This window comes from Peromyscus californicus, unplaced genomic scaffold, assembly GCF_007827085.1.
Source record: "Peromyscus californicus insignis strain IS unplaced genomic scaffold, ASM782708v3 Scaffold_5__1_contigs__length_169319896, whole genome shotgun sequence".
Taxonomy (NCBI): Eukaryota; Metazoa; Chordata; class Mammalia; order Rodentia; family Cricetidae; genus Peromyscus; species Peromyscus californicus.
In genome coordinates this window covers 36,752,120-36,758,180 of record NW_026294573.1, presented here as the reverse complement: position 1 = coordinate 36,758,180, position 6,061 = coordinate 36,752,120, and positions in this window count along the sequence as shown.

Sequence of the window (6,061 nt, the reverse complement as noted above, 5' to 3'; positions counted from 1 at the left end):
TTAATTAAAAAATATGTAATTAATACATCAATTCAATATCATTTTTAATCATGGTCTCCCTTTCCATTCCCTAAATATCTCTCCTCATCTCCACTTTATACAATGTTTAATATATAACCAAAGTTAGTATATATATGTGTGTGTGTGTGTGTGTGTGTGCACATATACACATACCAGAGTTAGTGTTATCAAAAGCGTAAGTGGGGGCTAAGGATATAACTCAGTTGGTAAAGGGCTTGCCACAATTACGAGGACCTGAGTTTGATATCCAACACTCATGTAAAAACTGGGCATGATAGCATGTACTTTGTAATCTCAGTGCTGGGAAGGGAGACCAGTGAATGTCTGGGACTTGCTGGTCAGCTAGCCAAGCCTAATCAGTGCAGCTCAAGTCCTTGTGAGAGACCGTGTCTCAAAAAACAAGATGGCAGGCAAACATTCTACTAACTGTGCTACATCCTCAGATTGTTGTTTGGCTAATTGACATAACATCAAATTATCCTCTAAATATTTTTTGTTTTGTTCTTTTCGAGACAGCATTTCTCTCTGTAGCCCTGGAACTCACTCTGGCCTTCAACTCAGAGATCTGCCTGCCTCTGCCTCCTGAGTGTTGGGATTAAAGGTGTGCGCCACCACCTGCTACCGCCCACGTGCCCTCTAGATATTTATGTTTATACCCATAGACAAATTCTATTCTTTTTAAATATTTATTTTTATTTGTAAGCATGTGTGTGTGTCCATGTGTGAGTCTGTGTATATTAGTGCAGATGCCGCTGGAGGCCAGAAGAGGTCATTGGATTCTCTGGTATTACAGTTGTGAGTCACCCAGCATGGGTGCTGGTAGCCAAACATGGGTGCTCTGCAAGAAAAGCCAATGCTCCTAACTGTTGAGCCAGCTCTCCAGCCTGACACTAAGTCTTTTTTTTTTTTTAAATTAATTTATTTATTTATTATGTATACAGTATGCCTGCAGACCAGAAGAGGGCACCAGATCTCATTACAGATGGTTGTGAGCCACCATGTGGGTGCCAGGAATTGAACTCAGAACCTTTGGAAGAGCAGCCAGTGCTCTTAACCTCTGAGCCATCTCTCCAGCCCCTGACACTAAGTCTTAATCAGAGAAGCTTCTTTCTTTAGTGAAGGGTTATGAATGCAGACTCATGGCCTCACAAGATGTTGAAGATGAATGACAGATGGTTGATTCACCCTAAACAAGACAAGCAGCCCATCTCCCCTACGGCTCAGGGAACTTGCAGAAGAAGGGCCAGGGAGAATGTAAAAGCAGAAAGATAAGGAGAAATGCTGAGAAATGCCATCTTCTGGACGGGCTACAGCCACTGTAGTCACAGACTCACAGCAGCCTTGAATGCCTGCATTGGGTTTGCACAAGAATGGGCCCATCAACAGTCCTGGTTGCTGGACTATTTGCTACTGATAGATTCAGGGAAAGGGGGAATCATTGCCGTTAGTCGTGTACTCACTGATGACCCCACAAGGTTCCAATGGATACTTTCAATGCAGTCTGATCCAGATGGTGCTGGCTAAACTAAATGGGCTACAAAACAAAATCAACAGTCATGAATCCTGGAAAAGGACTAGAAGGGAGAAGCAGGTGTTGATAGGGATGGGAGGGAGACAAAAGAGGGCAGGCAAGAGAGTAATCAGAATGATTGTATACAGGCTGGAGAGATGGCTCAATGGATAAAGAGTATGGACTGCCCTTCCAGAGGACTTGAGTTCGAGTCCCAGCACCCATGTCAGATGGCTCACAACTACCTGTAACTCCAAGTCCAGGGGTTTTGGACAACTCTGACCTCTGAAGGCACTGGCAGTCATGTGCACATATGCACACACAGGTAAGTAAATATAAAATAACTTTAAAAAGAATGATTATATATATATGAAAATTTCAAAGATCAAAATTAATTAAGAAAAAAATGGATAAAACCCAAGGTGGATGGTTCTTGAGGAAAGACACCTGAAACTGATTTCTGGCCTACACACACACACACACACACACACACACACACACACACACACAGGGGAAATCACAGTTGCCTGTCTTCTGCATTTTGAAATGGGAGCCAGAGTCTGTTATTAAATTAGTAATGAAGGAGTTGCATACAGCTTGTTTGCCTAAATCCTAATCTCTAAGCCCTACTCCATCCCTCACCCTCATCTTATCACTAATTTCCATACCAACCTGAGAGACTAATACTTTTTTATTTTAAAGTTTCATTTCTAAAGTTGGCTCATAATTTCCCAGACATTAAAGGAGCTATGTTAAGATTCCTGGTCATTTCTGTTTTCACTCTGGACATTGCAATGTTGTTAGAGAAGTATCTTTAGATCTCACGTTCTCTTTGAATGAGTTGATTTCTCATCAGAGGAGAGGGATCAAACAGATAAACACAGGCCCAAAGCCAGTGTTAGCCCAGATGGTCCTGGGTGAGAATTGTCAAAGGCACTGTTTATTCTGTGTCTACATGTCTTTGTGCTTCTCCAGGTTTATGCTCCGGGTGTAGCCTATAGCTCATTCTCTGCCTCCAAACTCTATTCTCTCGACTCTTCCTTTGTATTAACCAGTAGATATTTCTGACCGACAAACCTTCCCCAAACTCTGCCTTTTGATAGTTGTTCTCCTGTCCACAGTGTCTTTACCAGCTTATCTCTGCCAACCCAAAAGTGTTCAGACTCTTTAATTAGGCGTTTTAAGCTTTTTCACAATGTCTTCTACCTCCTTTGCAGTTTTTCTCATTAATTCTCACCTCAAACTTTGAGTTCTCGTCAATCTGGAATACTTGCTATTCCCAACATCATCTTGTGTATTCCCAACTGTCTCACATGACATGTTATTACCATCTGTATTTACGTGTTTGTTCAATGTCTGTTTCTGGAAGTAGACTGTGAGCTCCTTGCTGTCTGTGTGTTGGATTTTGTATTTTGATCACTAAAAAATGTCAATACCAACAAACTGGTATCATTTTCATTTTGGCCGTAGGATTGTCTTGAAAGGAGCTGGCAGAGGTTGACAGTGACCTCACATGGCTCCCAATAACACCACCCACCTGATACTCACCCCACACACCATGTACTGTACTGACAAGGCTTTACTGTGGGTTTCACTTTACCCCACTTGTATTTCTAATGTCTCTGTCACGTGTCAGCACTGTGTCTCCTTCTCCTTCTGTCTTCTTCTTCCTTTTGTTTTTGCCCCCCCCACCCCCACCCCGCTTCTCTTCAGTTTTTCCCACTTGAAGTAGACAATGGAATGATTCTCATACTTCACTGGAAATTCTCATCGCCATTCCTGCCTTTCCTTGTCAAATATAAATCTGTGCTCAGGAGAGATAATCTACTTGCCCACGGTACCAACAGGAAATTTCCCTGGATTCAGAATTTAACACCATGGATTTGAGTTCTGGTTCTGTTACTCATTTGCTTGTGGCCTTAAGACACAGCTTTTCTCAGTCATCCCTGATACAGTAAATGGGGATGAAAGTACCAACCAGACAGGGAGACACAACGGAGTCACAAAGCAGCATTTAGAAGCCAGTTGAATTAAAATGGTAGTACTTTTGACTGACACAATTCAGGGAATTCTCTTCAGCAGTGATACTTTTTTTCCCAAGCTAAAAGCCGCAAAAATACTGCACTGATTTATAGCCTCATCGTTACTGGATTTCCCCGCCTCTGTATCTTTCTGTAGCTTGTTCTGCATCTATTCCTAGTTCTAGAACAGCCTCAGTTAAGGTGCTTTCACTCCTAATACCTAGAAAAACAGCACTCATACACAGTGCTGGTGAGAGTAGGTTGTGGCAGGCAACATCCAATATGTCCCCTTTAATGTCCCTCTTCTGGTGCCGTCTTCTCTGACCTTGAAGTTGGGCTGGACTGATAGGCTAGATACAGTAGTGATTGCATGTGACCTCCGAGGCTAGGTCATAAAGGTAATTCGGCATCTACCTTGCTTCCAATTCTGTTTATGGGAAACCAGTCTATTGGAGAGAACTCCTGGATGTAAACCTCAATTTTCCAGTCACATGACTGCCCAGGTAAGTCTTCAAATGATTGTATCTTCAGCCAATATCTGATACCAGTTTCATGAGCTACTCCCAAATGTCTTCACTCACAAAAACTGTGAGAGGTATTAAATTACTGTTATTTGACACCTCTAAATTTGAGTAATTTGTTATTCATCAGTAGCTACAAATTGTCAGCATTCACTACAAGGGAAAGTATTTATACTCTATAATTAAATTCTACTCTAGTTACATTCTCAGGAAAGACTCTAGAATATATGATGTAAGAAAACCCAGAGAAGAATGTTCATTGAAATACTATTTGGAAAAAAGGAAGAATTAATGTCTACCAATAGTTAAATAAGTACACAAATAATAGCTAACATTTATTAAGTAAGCATGTAGTAGGTATTATTCTATACAATCCAGATATACTAATTATAAAATAACCTTATTAGATAAGTGCTCTTAACTTCACTTTACAAATTAGAAAGCTGATGCATTTATAGGGTTTAGGTCACTTCTTTCGGTATTTATAGCTAACAAGTAGGGGCATTATGCTTTAAAAATTGTGAGATACACATTTTTTTTTTTGAGATAAGATCTCCCTTGCACAGTTCAGGCTGGCCTTTTTATTTGCATTGGTGTTTTGCCTGCATATATGTCTGTGTTAAGAGTGTCAGATCTCGGAGTTACAGACAGTTGTTAGCTGCCATGTGGGTGCTGGGAATTGAACCCCGGGATCTCTGGAAGAGCAGTCAGTGTTCTGTTAACCACTGAGTCACCTCTCCAGCCCCGCAGCTTCCATTTTTAAGCATTAGAAACGGTTTCTGTCCTTACAAATCTAATAGTGGAGTCAAGATAGACATTAAAGGAATACACACACACACACACAATTCTGAAAAGAATGGGTGTTATGAAAGCCTATGACTGTGGTACGAGATTCAAGGAGAGGCATTTAAGTAGAGATTAATACTTCACAGTAATCCAAGTATACTTGCAGAAATAATGTCAACTCCTCACTTATGGAAGAAGCAATTGACCTCATTTTTAATTCTTACGAGTTATATGCAGACATTGCCACCAGTCTCTTTTACAAATCAATTGCATTGTTATTAGCACCACACAGCTGGCAAGAGCGATTCACGTCTAAGTCACAGCCTGTGTGTGTTATCGGCTTCTGTTCGAGGCCTTCCTCGCTTATTCTTTCTTTATACTTCACTCTCCAGCTGAACTCGGCTACGGATGTCTTCTAATACAGTTCTTGGAACTTTTTAAAAGTTGTAGTGATTAGTTTGTCAGCAAATTCTACAATTTGAGTAAAAGACAGTCACACCTCTATGTTGTTTCCGGAGAAGTTACAGTTGAAGTTGTCATTCTTGAGCACCCACTAATGTACCTGGGTGAGAAGACACCACAGTGAAGAAAATGAACATGACCTTCACTGTCATGGAGTCTACTCCTAGCTGGGCAGTTAGACATTAAATAACAAAAAAACGCATTAATTTTTAGGTAAGTAATTCAGGGGAACAGAAGGCAGACAAGAAAAACATGAAAATCCTAATTTAAATCAGGGGCAAGGATCAGAGAATTCTATCAAAAACTACACGAAAAGTCGTGTTCTTTCTTTCCATACTGCTAAACCCCTCAAAGAACCCCAGGAGGGTGCTGCTGCCTCAGCGGCGAGGTCCCGGCGCCCCATTGTTCCGACCGGCTGGTGGACTTAGCCCGTTTCTGAGTTGGCCGGGGGGCGCCGAAGCTATCCTAGATTGTGGCATGAGAAGAGTTTCCATCCCTCGAACTTTCTGATCCCACCCTCCCATCCCCCCAGGGTGTCCTCCTTCCTAGCATCTTTCTGCTCGGTTGGTGCTCCTTCTTCAGCCGCCTGTCAATTCTGGCTGCCGCAGGAGCCTGATCTGGAGTTGGTTCCTCTCCCCACTGCCCCGCAAAGCCTATTGCTTCCCGGCGACGGCTGGCGGCCGGGTCTTTCCACTTGGCCACGCGGCCCCTTCCTCTCTGGCCGGGCGGCAGGTGGGCTG